Genomic DNA, 15686 nt, shown 5'->3' on the forward strand with positions numbered 1-15686 from the left:
TCTGAATAACGTCCAGGATCTTGTCCATCTGTAGTAATTTCTGATGGTCCTGAATGGCGGCGTCCTCGATGTCCGAGACCCTGGATTCGATGTGGAGGAGGCGATTGTCGTGGGAGTCAACATGGGCCTTTACCGAGTCCATACGAGCGGAGAATTGATCCAGTTGGGCAGCGATTCCAGTGACCGTTGATTTTACATCGAGCATGATTGCCTTCAGGTCCTCATCACGGGCAGGAGGCACGTCCATGGTGGTCGAAGTATCACCCCAATCTGAGCCAGTGCCATCTTGGCGAGTTGATCTGCGCTGGTCAAAGGCGATTTTGGGCTGCTTAGAGTCAGTCCTCACCATGGTGGTCAATCCCATACAGCGGTCACCAAGAAGGAGCAGAAGGGAGGAGAGGCCACCAAGAGAACCGGCGACCGAAGGTACGGCAGACGGACCACCCCCCCGCAGCAGATGCAGACTAATCAGGAGGATCGGCCAAAACACCGGCTCGGGGGAGCAGCTACTGCCAGCCTCCAAGAGCAGCGATCGCAGGGACAGTGGCGAGGAGAGGCGGCCAACAGTGTGGGCAACGGAGCGGCAGCACAGACAGGAAATGCCGGAGTAGCACCCCACTGGATCTGAGGGCGAAGAAAGAAGTCAGAGAGCACACCAGACTCCCCAAGGAGGCTAGGCAATCACCAAGCGCAAGCCCCTCCTCCCCCCCCCCCCCCCCTGGCCCAATAATGGCAGGGCTGAGCAGGAGGTCATGGAGGGAGATTGGTGCATAAGGTCTCGTAGCACGCAACACGAAGTCCAGGTAGGACAAGGAGGCCTCCTCCGGCGAGGCAAACAAGGAGTGGAGGAAAGGCGGGTGCTTTGACAAAGTTGATCTAAGTGGATTGTTGCATGGCAATTTACCGCCTCAATATAAGTGTTTGTCTGTGCATACATATAAATGCCGTTTTGTCTCCTACTCCCACAGGTACGCAGATACTGGATCAACTGAGTTCCCAGACATGTGGAGCACTTAGTGGGGTGACTGCATTTGTGTTTTCACAATCAGCTTGAGGGTAACTTAAGTTTGTTGCCCACATAGATATTAGGGTATGCCAGTTTTGGTCCGAGAGAAAAGGCATTGACCTTGATAGGCAGTCAGGCGTAAAACATGTCGGCCAGTCTGTGGGATCGAAAAACAAATAATGTTCAATTGGTCCCTTTGTTTTTATAATAGTCGTAGATTACCATATAAAATATAAAAACAAAGCTACCATGGTCATTTACTGGCATTTAACCTCCGCCACACTCACTATTTCCTCATTTTCACTACCACTAAAAAAGAGCAGGAAATAGATATCCACCAAAGTGCCCAGGCAAGTACAAGGGGCCCTCTAGGCATTGCATGCCCCCTAGCATGGACCAGGATCCCAATGATGAATCATGCTGCAAGGTGGGTGAGGGTCTTTTGCATCCTTAATATGGAATTCCTGGTACCATTGGAATAAGAAACAAAACCACTTTATTTAGCTATATACATTCAATGTAGGGGTGGGAATAATTTGGAACATCATTATTTTTTATATTTAGTGAAAGCATGGTTTCAGACCTACCCTGTGTAGCCTGCGAGCAAAAGCTTGAACCCTGCAGCACAGAGCTGTTAAAATCACCCTTTTGACTGGTCAGAAAACCTAATTTTAAATAGTAAATATGTCACTCCTAAGCGCACCTTGCTACCCACGAGGTAGGGTGCATTATATTTCAGAGTAGAACACGTGTGACAATAGAAATGTCATGTTTTCCCCTGAGATGAGGCCCAAAATGGCAATGCCACTGGTTAAGCTGCAACAGGTACCAAAGAAGGGTTAAAGCACAGATTATACACTTTAATCTAGACCTTTTGACCTTCATTGGCTAGAGACTGTATTCAAAGCCTTCTGGTTATATTTAATAAAAAGAATCCTATCCAATGACAAAGTTGGATTTTTATTTAAACAAATATGGGAAATGAAACTTTTGGAAAGTTACCTTTTCCTTGCATGGAGCTGCTGGAGGCTAATTTGCATTAGTTCTCTATCATCTCCCCAGCCTGTGCTTGGCTGAAAGTGGGTGTGAAAGAGATGTAAAAACTGCTTCCAGAGAAGGGACAGTGGCCTGGGTGTAGGAAGGTGTTTTTGGTCCCCAGCATGAAAAATTGTTGGAGTGGGCCCAAAAACTTAATTTGCTTCAGAGGCCTTCCTGGTCACAAGTCAATTTTAGATGACATATAGAAAGGCCCCAGCTTTTGTCCCCCTAGTTAGGCTGGCACCAAACCGAGTGGCAGGAAAGCTATTCACAGACCCAGTTTTGAGTGACGACAGGTGGGACTGCTTATTACCCTGGCCACCTGCATGAGGGAAGAAGGGTTTGGAAATAGTGAGCACTGTGGGGGTGTTTGCCGTATGGCAAACAGGAACCATTGAAAAAGTAGGTTGGCCAAGGCCTGGGAACATTAACTCCACTGGTCAGAGAGGAGCTAGCAGTGTCTTAGAGTGACCTCTGCCCACAAGTTGTTGAACTCTACAGAACTACACTTTACTCAGCCTTCCTGAGGACACTTTCTGGACCTAAAAGAGGACTTGACCCGCTGTCTGACCTGAGACGAGCCCTTAAGAACTGGACCTGCTACCTCTTTTACCCAGGACAAAGAAGTGGGTTCCAAGAGTCAGTTTGCTGACCGGCTACAGGGACACACAAAGCTGCAAGAGGCCTTTTCCTGGTGGTACTCAACTGACCAGTGGGAACTGGACCTGGACTGGACTTTGCTGTGAGCCTCTGCCTGACACCATGAGAGTCTCCAAGTGCCCTCTTCTAAGGTCCTGGGAGCCCTAGACTTGTACTCCTGTGGTTGCTTAGGCACCATAAGACAATTTGGATACTTTTCCTCCAGAGCTTGAGGGGTACCTGCAAGAAAAGGTATCCAATCAACAGTTCCACAGCATTGGATTGAATCTCAGCTTTGTCCTGCGCAAGGCTCCAAGTAGCTGTGAAAAAACAACCGGGTCCCATTCTGTGTTGGGACTTAAAAATGTTTTGCAAGAAAACTCTAAAGCTCTGTAACTCCAGTGGGACAAACCTGTTCCAAGTATCCCACCTGCAGCGGCTACAATTTCAGCTGTGGCCTACTCAAAGAGGATTTTTCTTCTCAAAAAGTTACAAAGTCCCCTTGTCTGCATTTGGACTTAGAAACATTTTCTAACGTTTCTGACTTCCAGGCATTCTGCAAGACCAATCCACTCGTTGTGTCCAAATAGGGCCCAATCACAGGCTGCCTCATAACGCATCTAGTTCCTAGTCTACCACTTTCATAGACCATCATTAGCTCTTTGTGGTTTTTAGCACTCTTAAATATTTTAAAATGTACATCTCTGGTTTGGGCTGTTAGATTTTGTGTTATTTTGTTTTTATTCTACTCATAAAATTATTCGCTTTATTTTATAATTGGTTGTGGGATTTTAAATGTGTTTTGTGTGATTTTTGTTTTCTGTGTATTCACTGCTTAAACACTTTAAACATTGCCTTTGATTTAAGCCTGACTGCTGTATGTTACATTACCAGGGATTGCGCACAGAATTATTTTATTTAGGTTTATTTATCTAGCAGGTGACACTTATTCTTTGAGGAGGACATTTTCTCACAAGCATCACCATGCCAACATCAGCAGAAGCATTTCACCAAGAAATGCTGTACATAGAATCACTAACTCAGAATATATGTAGTTGTCCTGATGGGACATGGAGATGAGATTATTAGGTAGGCGGGTTATCATAAACCAAACAATATAAACTAAACATTCCAAAAATGTATAGATGTGGAATAGTTGTTGCATCGAGATGTAAAGTACGTGACATCCTTGAACAGAAATCTTCTCAAATGAGGTGATCTTTGAGAGCAGTCTTGAAGGTTTGTGACATTATAGCGCAAAGGTGTCTAGGAAGAGGTGTGGTGTAGGGGCCAGGGTGGCTGACTCCGAAGCACAGGGGCTCACAGTTCGATCCCCGGCAGCAGGTTAGCCCAGCACCTTGCGACTCTGGGCAATAGCTTGCTTAATCTTCCCGACGGCCCCCAGCGCCGGAACACCTCACCTGAAGTAGCGTCACACTTTAAAAATGCTGCTATTAGCTTAAGGTTCCTAAGGAGATTGTATTTAAGTTGTCACGTTTGAATGTCTAAGCAAAGAGGCCTTTTACATAAATGCACCTATGATTTTCCATGATAAAATATCCCTGGTGCTGGATAGTCTTTGCCAGAGAATAATCATGTTAGCCTTTTGAGATATTGCACCAGAAACATTGATACCTTTGCATCAAAGAGTTTGAATGTGTATCATTTTGTCGGCCAGCTCTATGAAGAATAGCGAGTGCAAGAAACCATATCCATTCACATGGAGGGTTGACCCATCTACTGGGTAGCAGATTCCGCTCTATAGGCTTAAATGCCACTGACCCTGAAACAATAGAAAAGAGTGTTTTCCTCCAGATCTATTTAATACATCACAGAGAAAATGGAAAAAGCTGTCTTTGTGGTCAATAGTTACACTTAATAAAACCAGTTACTAACCTGGTAGTGCTCTTTCCGATAGATACTTGAACTGCAGATTGCTTACCTTGGTGACAGACTGGTTCCATCATTTGTTTTCAGTGGTGCCCCATTGTGCTTGTAGGTGGCGCCGTACAGCTCTGCATTCACTCCATACTGCCCCAGAAGTGGCAGAGTGGGGCCATCCTTGAGCACCACTGTCTGTTTCTTATCCCCTTTCGCTTGCTGACTGTGTGCTTAATACTACTTGGGACATTTTAGGTTTTAAAAACAAGACACTCCACAGAACTAGGAGGGGGGAGGAGTATGCAGTTAGAGTATCCACCAGAAAGAGCGTCACCAAAATTATGTAACTTGTTCTTCTGACGGATACTTGTAAATGCAGAGTCCTCAGCTTAGTCTAAGCGGTACCTTCCCAAACTGAAGAGTCTCAGGAATGGCTCAAACAAGATAATTGCATAGTTGATCAAGCAACGATCCTTCCTGCTGGACCGGTCTCTCACTGCCATAATGCTTTGTGAACATATGCATTGACAACCATATTGCAGCCTAGCAGATGTCAAGGATCAACACCCCTTACTCTCAATGCACGTGTAGCTGCCTTTACTCTGGTGGAAAGGGCTCTCAGTCCTTTATGGCCAGTGCACAGCAGATCTTCATGCAGAGGACCATCCATCTCAACAGGATCCTTTTCTGCACACCCATCCATTTCTTTGCTCAAGAGAACCCCACCAAAAACTTGCTCATCCACATGATAATCCTTGGTACAATCTATGTAAAGGTTTAAAGTCATTTTGGGATCCAAACGATGACACCTCTCCTCCTCTGTGCCCCCCGACACCTCTGGAGTGATGGATTAACCAGTGTGGAAGGGAGTCACGACTTTTGGTCCAAAGGGCAACCCCGGTCTCAGCATCAGTTTGGAAAAAAACCATGGTGTAGGGTGGTTGCACTGAGAGCAACTGCAATTTACTTATGAGACAAGCTAATGTGAGTACAATGAGGAAGACAGTCGTCAAGGTTGAAAGATGCAGCTATGGATTGGCTCAAAGGCACAGTGATAAGCGACATCAAGACCAAGTTAAGACCCAATGTACAATCAAACATTTTGGGAGGAAATGTGTGTCAAATCTTTAATAGATCTCATCACAACAGGTGATTTGAACAAGGCTTGGTCCTGAAAATGTAGAAAGGCTTAAAGGACTGACAACTTTTTATAATGCCCACTCTAAGGCCTTTCTGGGCTAAAGACAAGACAAACAAAAGGATGTCCAATAGATGTGTTGGCCTAGACACTGAGCACTTACAGACACAAGTTACAAATGTGTCTCAGTGACGGGCATTAATGGATTTTGTGGAAGGGTGTCAGGCAGTAAGGGGGACATCCACCACTTCCTGTGGCAATTCAAGTGCAGTTAATTGCTGCTTCTCAGTCTCGGTGCGTGAAGGTGTATACTCGGGTGGAAGACCCTGGCCTGTTATGGAGACAAGAGGTACTTGCAAAGTAGCAGCCTGATCTGAGGCTGGTGGCGCACACTGGGGTCACTGGAACTTCAGGTTCCACTGCAGAGCATGGATGTACCTCGTGACATAGATAAGGAAGAGTCCCCCTCGCCATGATCCAGGACTGATTCTTAAACAGGGGGATCATCGCCCGAATGTCTTGGGCTTGCTGCTGTGGAGAAAAAGCTGTGAACTCGATCATATCCAGGATGGCTCCAATGAATGGAAGTCTCTGCGAAGGAATCCTGTGGGACTTTGGCTCATTTATAGTGAAACCCCATTATGTCAACAGCTGGTCAATGATAGGCTGTGGTTAGCCCACCTTTAGCAGCTTGGCGTAGAGGTATGGGAAAGAGGGATTCCACAGTTTCAAAGATGGGCAGTTACCTCTGCCGTAACTTTCATGAACACGCAATAGATGCTGGTGAGGCAGATTGAGAGCACTTTAAACTGGATATGCTCCTGGCCCACCTTCAACAGCGGATAATGTCTGTAGGACCACAGAACCGTTATACGAAAATAAGTGTCCTGCAAGTCTAATGACGCCATCCAATTGGCAGGGTCTTGAGCTTATATGTTCTGGGCCAGGCTGACCACTTTGAATTTGTATTGCCGCAAAAGGGCAATAAAGTGTCCAAGATGCGACAATGGGGCTGAGGCCCCCATCATTTTTCAGGACGAGGAAAACGAATAACAAACTCTCTATGGCACCCTTGATGACCAACAGGCAAGCTTTTTGTAACAAGGTGGGCAGATATTTTTCCAAAACTCATACTGGTTGTGGGAGGAATATTGCTCAGGAGGACAGAAAAGGCAAGACATACCTCTTCTGAGCAATTTGCAAGACCCATCTGTCAAATGATGTCTTGCACTGCTGAGAGCAAACTAAAGCGGTTTATTGTCTGTTGTAGCAGGGGAGGAGGAGTTTGAAGACTAGTACCCCTGCTGGTCCACACAGTGTCTGATAGATCTTGGTCTGTGAGCTTGAAAGGTCTGGGCTGTCCATTAAATCGCTGGCTGGGAAGGCGGTCTCTGCCTAAACACCAGCCTTCTGGAACTTGAGTGAAAATTATTTGACGGGGTGAACAGCAGCGAGGAACATGCTGTAGCCCTGCGCCTTCAATGCATTTCAAAACAGAGTCTGTCTTCTCTTCAAGCAGGCGAGATCCATCAACGGGCCTATCTATTAGTGGAGTCTGTACATCGCTGGAGAACCCGGTGGACCTCCTTCAGGCCCGTCTACAACCCTGGTACCGACTGCTGTGCCAAGTCAGTCCGTGGTATCGAGACTCTGGTGGATAACATACTTGGCCTCATCCTGCCCGACTCGCATCATATGTGCCAAAGAGACCCAAGCATCCTCCGGGACTGCTGGCAAGATCTCGCTAGCTATCTCCCAGAGGGCATGTGTATATCGGCCTAACAGACAGACTGGGGTTACAGATCGCAGTGCCAGAATGGCAGAAGATGACATACATTTGCCAAAAGCATCAATCCTCTTGGATTCTCTATCCGGAGGGGTGAGCATTAATGAGATAGGATTCACTTTACTGGCTGAGGCTTGTGCAATAATGCTGTCTGGAGTGTAGTGCTTTCTGAGGAAATCGGGGTCACAAGACACCGTCTATGTTGTCTGGCTATTTGCCTGTTCGCAGGCAGGCACGAAAATGGTTTCGGCCACATATCCATCATATCTTTGAGGGCATCATGAAATAATGGAATTTGGTAGCCCAGGTTTCGTATTTCTGTCAAAGCATGTATTGTAGTTTTATTGAAGGGCAGCAGTAGTTCTAGTACCTCGGTTGTTGTTCGAACCTCTATTACAAACCAGGCACACACATCTGTTGGTGGGCCATGTGGCAAACCAATCCCTGCCACAAAAGAGATGTCAAGCCCACTGACATTCTGTAAGTCAAGCTAGGTGGCATCAGTGTGAGGGCATAGAAAGTCATCATCCTGGGATGCACCTTGCTCTGGCACAGGATGCGAATCGGAGGCGAAATGAGAGTAGTGCCTCTGTTGGTAGCTGCGACCCAGTATTGGCCCAAGATTAGACTCTGGGAGCCTTTAATCATTTTTATTTATGGGGTTTGTATAGCGCCTGAATCGCTCCCTGCGGGGTATTTCTGCGCTTTGGACTGTGCTCATCATAAAGCGACATTGTTTTTTGAGTTCCAGCAGAAGTCCGTTTGGGATCCAACATCTGTCCCCACTGAATCATCCCCGGCACTTGTTGTGTTTCACCAACATTGGGGTGACAAGAATTGTCTGGTGATGGCTCCCACAGGCAGGGACCTACCAGAGGTCACCTGAATGGAGGCACCTGTGGTGCAGATCGGAGCTTCCGAATCCCCTCTACTTCCACGGACGGGGTGATTTCGCAGTCACACGCGCACACTCACATCACACGCTGGTGGGGCCCATAACACCAACATTCATCCTACCACTCTATCCGTGCCATGTATAAGGGGAAACACTTTTCGATACCTAACCAATCTGCATGTACCCTGAGGTCAATGGCATCAACTAGTTGGTATAGATTTGGTGAAACATCTTATTACTCTAAATATTCAATAAACAAGACAATAAAATAACCACCCGACACAGTAATTCAAACAGAATATAGTTTATCTAAAATTGTAAGAAAAACCAATTAAATGCAAGATCATTTCTTTCATATTTTCCTATTCTGGCTAAAAGTCGTTTTCTAAGTCAGAACCGGTCCTCAGCAAAATAGTTAAAGTTTCTAACCATCATGTAGAGTCACCGTCCTCTCCGTCAGCATCGGGACCTCTGATCATTGGTTCGGGAAGAAGTGGCACTCGACCTCTCTAGTCTACTAATATTTATACCAAATTTACATTCCAAATGTTGCAATCATATCTTACAAAACAGTCGAATGGCGGAAATTATGTCGTCTTGGTACATTGGGATACAACGATAGATTTTCTCACGTATTGATACTCAAATAATGAATAGAAATTTCTCTTGACTCACTTTCCCCCTTTCAGAATTCTTTTTCCTTTTTACTGCCTCACTGTCTGCATCATCACTGGAATCTGATTCCTCAAAGTATTCTTTTCCAGTGCCATCACTTGGGTTTGGAACTCCCAGAGTGTGACTTGCATGTATCCAATTTTTCACGCCAGCACACTTCACAGCAGTCGTTGTGGTCAGAATGACTTGTCTTGGCCTTCCCCACCTTGGAACCAGGCAATTCCTTCTTCTGTGGACTTTTATTCTTACCCAGTCCCCTGGGCTCAAATCATGGGCTGGTTTCTTTTCAAGTGTGGTGGCGTCTTCTCCAACCTGGTGAAACACAGAATGAACTGCGTCAGCCAGGTCTTTACAGTAATCCAAAATCATGTCATCAGTTATAGTCATCAGTTTGTTGACTGGTACAAATGCATGTCTCATAGCACGTCCCATGATAATTTCATGTGGACTCAAACCTGTTGTCCTGTCTGGAGTAGACCTAATTGTCATCAGGACTAGAGGCAAGACATCAGGCCATTTCATTCCTGTGGCCAGGCACATTTTGCCAATTCTGTTTTTGATGGTACCATTCATTTGTTCAATCACACCAGAAGCCTCTGGTCGGTAAGCACAATGTAGCTTCTGCTGTACACTCAATGCTTCACAGATCAAACCCATGATTTCATTATAAAAATGTCCTCCTCTGTCTGATTCAATGGTCACTGGGAACCCATACCTTGGGATGAATTCTCTTAACAGTAGCTTGGCCACTGTTATCCCATCATTTCTTCTTGTTGGATATGCCTCCACCCACCTGGAGAACAAACAGACCACCACCAGGACATACCTTAATCTATTGACTTGGGGCATTTCGATGAAGTCTATCTGCATTCTTGTGAAGGGTCCACCCTCCCTGCCTATTGTTCCTAGGCTCACCGCTGTTCTCTTTCCAGGATTGAATTGCTGACATATCAGACATCTCTGACAGAGACTCTCTGCTATCAGTCTGAATTTTGGATTATACCAGGTCTGCTTAAAGGCCCTTATCATAGCATCCCTCCCCAGGTGTCCTTGGCCATGATACATCCTTGCCATTGTTGACAACATGCTATTGGGCATGACTGGTCTTCCATCCCTATAGACCCACACGTGGTCTTTTTCCCTTGGTGCACAACCTGCTTTCACCCAATCTTTCATTTCCTCATCTCCTGCCTCATCCTGCAACTGCTTCACTTCCTCCCATGTTCCCACCGCATTAGTAAACATTAAGGGACAAGAAGACATTTCTCTTTCTTTACTCCGATTAATGGAATGATTATTCCTTGCACAGTATTGTGCTATGTCATTGGCAAATTTATTCCCAACGGTGACGAAATCATCACCTTGACCATGAGCAGCACATTTTACAACTGCTAGTTCTTTAGACAGCTGTATCGCCTCTAGCAATTTTCCAACAACTTCCGCATTCTTTATGGGAGTTCCACTTGAGGTCAGGAAACCTCTTTGTAGCCATAACTGGCCAAAATCATGGACAACTCCGAAGCCATACTGGCTGTCAGTCATTACAGTCACTCTCACATTTCTTCCAATCTTACAAGCTTTCATTAGTGCCACCAATTCTGCCACCTGAGCGGAATTAACTCCTTTCAAAGGTGATGCTTCCACCACTCCTGAAACTGTACACACAGCATATGCGGCACTCAGTGTTCCTTCATCCGTTCTCAAACATGATCCATCCACAAACAACACATGATCACTCTCAGGCAATGGCAGATCTCTTATGTCTGGTCTTGGTTTCGTACAGTAATCAAGCACATCCAGGCAATCATGATCAACTTCATCTCTCACTCCCACACTTTCAGCATCTGGCAACAGCGTTGCTGGATTCACATTCACACATCTCTCAAGGCTCACATTTGTTGCACCAAGAATGACTTTCTCATATTTAGTCAGCCGACTATGAGACATGAACTGTGTCCTGCTCCTTGTTAAAAGGATTGCTACATCATGAGGTACGAATACCCGTACAGGATATCCCATTATAATTCCCTCACTTTGTTCCAGACTTCTGCATGTAGCAGCTACTGCTTTCAGGCAACCTGGTAAACCCACAGCTACTGGGTCAAGTGTTGATGAGAAGTATGCAATTGGCCTCCTCAGACGTCCATGTTTCTGGATTAACACTGAAAGTGCATATCCATTTCTCGCACTACAGTACTGCTCAAATTCTTTTTCGTAATCTGGCATTCCTAGGGCAGGAGCTTCACATAGCCTGTTCTTTAACTCTTTAAATGCTGCCATTTCTTCTGGGTTTAATTCCAATGGGTCTTTCACCTCACTTTTTGTCAATTTAATCAGTGGCTTGGCAATCAAGGAAAAGTTACTTATCCACTGACGACAATAACCAACCATTCCCAGGAACATTCTTACTTCTCTTTGTGTCATTGGGGCTCTCATCCCTCTGATGATTTTAATCCTGTCAATGGTCACTTTTCTCAGGCCTTTCTCAATATTATGTCCCAGATACTGGACTTCTCTTTTGCAGAATTGCAATTTGGCTGGAGATACTTGTAATCCTCTATCTGCCAAGTGATTCAGTAAAGCAATGGTGTCTACTTCACAGGCTTCACGTGTTCTTGATGCCACCAGCAGGTCATCAATGTATTGGACCAAAACTGAATTTTCAGACATTGTTAAACTCTCCAGAGATTTCTTCAGCAATTGATTAAATATCGAAGGGCTCTCTGTATACCCTTGTGGAATTCGGCACCATGCCAAAATTCGCTCTCCAAATCTAAATGAAAAAATCGTCTGGCTGTCATGATGTAACAGGATTGAAAAGAAAGCATGGCACTAATCAATTACTGTGTACCATTCTGCATCATGGGGAATCTGATACAAAATCACGGATGGATTTGGCACAATGGGACAGCATGACACAACAATCTTGTTAATTTTTCTCAAATCCTGTACTATTCTGAACTTTCCATTAGGTTTCTTCAGTCCCATTATTGGTGAATTACATGGGCTGCTCAATATTTCCCTTAACACCCCCTGCTGTATCATTTTCTCAATTATGGGTGTTATTCCTTCAATTATTTCAGGTGTCAGTCTGTATTGCGGTATGTTTGGGTAAACCACTCCCTCTTTTACAGTAATCTTTACTGGATCTACATTTCTCATCAGACCTACATCTTCTCTAGTAAAATCCCAAACTGCTGCTTTCACTGTCTGTTTCAATTCTGGGGGTAATGCATCTGGATTAAATACAGCATATGTCCCCATAGCCTCACTTTCCCTATTATCTAGGGTCATTCTGTATAGGACATCCTCATCTGGTGTCTCAAAGGTTATTCCATCTGGGGTACAGAAAATAGTGCAATTCATCTTGCACAGCAGATCCCTGCCTAGCAAGTTCACAGGACTAGTGTCACACACCACAAATCGGTTCATGTCTGAAAATTTCCCTATTCTAACCCTTACTGGTTCAGTAAGATGAGTTTTGATCTGTGTGTTGGACACCCCAACTACTTGGATCGCTTCATCCGAGAGAGGAAGATTCTTTATATCAGCTGACCTGACAGTTGATCTCGTAGCTCCTGTGTCAACTAGAAAAGTAACACTTTCACCATTGATTTTTCCATCTACAAAAGGTCCTGCCTGGTCTATTTCTAGAGTTGCGCAAAGTACGCACTCCTCCTCCTCTCTTCGGCACCGTCAGAAGTCTCTCTCAGAATCACTTCCCTCATTCCTTAGCCAATATTGTGATACAGCGCTTGCGCGTTTTGGCTTGTTTACCTGTTCTTCATCGTAGAACCCCGAATCCTGGCTGTACTTCTGGGATCCTCTTCTTTGTGGCAAGGGTGGTTTTGACACCTGATTCTGCTGCTTAACAGCCTTCTGCTGTTGCTGATGCTGACCACACCCCTCACTCTGTACCTGTGAATTCAATGATGGATTGTCATCATTAGTAGACGGTGGATTCTTACACTCGGATTTCCAGTGCCCTAATTTTCCACAGTTGTGGCAGGGAAACTTCTTCTTTGCTTCCTCATTATTGCCTTTCCCTTTTCCTGGGCCAAATCTGGGTTTATTTCCTGGGTTATTTGCTTGTTCAACCAACTGAGCTTCCTGTCTTTCTGCAACTTTCACCTGTGCCCACATTGCCTTTTCTTTCAGTTTTCTTTGCTTTGCCTCAATCTCATCACTGAAGTATTTTGCATGTCTCAGGATCTCATCAATCCTTTTGCTCTGCCAGTCTACGGTATGCTGCCTTATCATTTCACTGATTTCAGGTCGCAAGCCATACACAAATCTATATACAAAATGGCTCAGATCCTGGTCACCCAGATGTTCATCTCCACTGAACTGTTTGAAAGCCAGTATTAGTCTTTCATAGTAAGCATGGACTGATTCTTTCACTTCTTGATGTGTTTTCGATCTATTTTAACCCAGTCTGTTTCCTTGGGAGGTACCTTATTTTTCAGGAAGGCCATAACCTGCTCATACTTTTTCATGACCTCCGGGTCTGGAGCGCCTGTCTTTGGATCTCTTGGGTATTCTTTAGTGGGCCAGTCGATGACTATCTTACATTCTGCCCACAAGTCTACTGGTACAATTATATCAAACAGACTATTCAGGTCGATCCACAGCACTTTTGACAATTTCACAAATCTGTCAACCTGTCTATACCACTCAACGGGCTTCTCTCTTAGTCGAGGGAAATCATTTGTAAATGACAAAATATCTTGTCTGGTCCATGGGACATGTATGTACCCTCCTCCTGGAATCTCCCTCATGGGATAAGCTGTCACTGCTTTCTCCTTTTCCTTCATAGGGAATGTTGAGTAAGTTCTGTCTGCTGCATCCTCTCGTTTTCTCTACCATCTATCTTTCCATCTCTCCACATCTCCCCATTTTCTCAGCAAAGCAATCATCTCCTTAATCTGTCCGGTCCGGCCTGCATTATTCATATTTTCAATGTCCTTATCTGTAAATCTACTCGGTAAGGCTTTTGTAAAGCTTTTACCTTGTCCATATCGATCCCAATTTCACTGGCTATTCCTTTCAACCTGTCATGTATGTTCTTTGCTCTCCATGTGATACTTTTATACAGAAATAATATTTCCCCCTCCTGATAACTTTTCAGCGTTTCTGTAGGGATTGTTCCTACAATCAGCTCCTCCATTTCCATACGTAGTCTAGCTACATCAATTCCCTGGGATTCCTTTTCTTTCCTCTGCAAAGCTTTCAGCCAATCATTCAAATCTTCAGCAGTTATCCCCATGGATTTTTCTGCACCCCCTGGTTCTGTCACTCTTTGTGGTTCTAGGATCGATCCTCTGTTCCCTTCCACACAACCAGAGTTCAAACCTGAGTTAGTCTGCACATTCAATTCTCCTCCACATATGGTATGTCTCCACTGATTTTCTCCCGTTCTCATTTCTGCCTGCTCTGGAGGAACAATCAATCTATTGCCTACATATGGAACTGTCAAACCACCTTCACCAATCCTCTGCTTTTCGAAAACCGGCATAACCGGACCTATTGTTACAGGCACCGTAACTGCTTCAAGATTTTTAGTCAGTTCTCTGATTTTCTCTGTCAATTCAAATGTGGTTCTTGCTAGTTCTCTGATCTTTTCATCCTCAATTTCATTCTCCCTTTCTCTCTCTCTCTCTCTCTCTCTCTCTCTCTCTCTCTCTCTCTCTCTCTCTCTCTCTCTCTCTCTCTGCAAGAGAATTGCTGCTTTTCAACTCAGGGGTCATGACTTCTGTCTTTATAATCCGCAGGGTGTCTCATTGGGGTAACTGATGTTCCTACCTCTGGTTCTCGTCTATATGGGGTGGTCTTTTGTAGAACATGTCATCTAAGACATCATCATCAGACTCATTCGCCCCATACCTTCTTGTTTCTACATTATGTTCTTTTTCTGTACACTTTTTCCCTCCTGTCTCCTCTGCAGTTCTTACAGGATATAATCCCTCAGTCATACTGGCATCTCGCCATCTTCTCATCCGGTCATGATGAGTTTCGCGATCATACTTTCGCCCGAACATATACCTGTAATTTCCTCCACTCCTCTGCTTTTCTGGCTCATGCATTTCATCTTCCCATTCAGTCAATGCCTCAAACTGCGTTGGCCTAGGCCGAGGCTCTAGACTCATCTGCTCCCGCAAGTTCCTCAATATGGCCAGATTAAATGAGCCATGTTCCGGGCAAGCTAAAACTCCATCCTCTTTGGTATACTTCACCCAGTTGTCTAACCAAATACAGGTATGATACCCATACTTCGCAACCATGAAGGATGCGGGGGTTCTTATCGGAGGAAGTAACTGTCCTTCCCTAGTCACAATATCCTTATCAAACCAGTTCTTAACCTTACTAAACAAAGATTTTTTTCTTTTCCTCAGCGTGGTAATACATTTTCTTATTTTTCCGCAAACCTTTTGTCTTTTCTACAACTGTACGATCTCCTGTCCAATTGCAGCGCGACTCACACTTATGCACCAATCCGGAGCGTTTACGTCACTGACTCAGTCCACGAATCCCAGCACGACTCACACCAACGCACCAATCCTGGAGCGTCTACGTCACCCTGTTTGTCTCCCAATTCTTGCGCGGCGTACACTAGCACACCAATCACCGT

This window comes from Triturus cristatus, chromosome 4_1 (genome assembly GCF_964204655.1).
Source record: "Triturus cristatus chromosome 4_1, aTriCri1.1, whole genome shotgun sequence".
Lineage (NCBI taxonomy): Eukaryota > Metazoa > Chordata > Amphibia > Caudata > Salamandridae > Triturus > Triturus cristatus.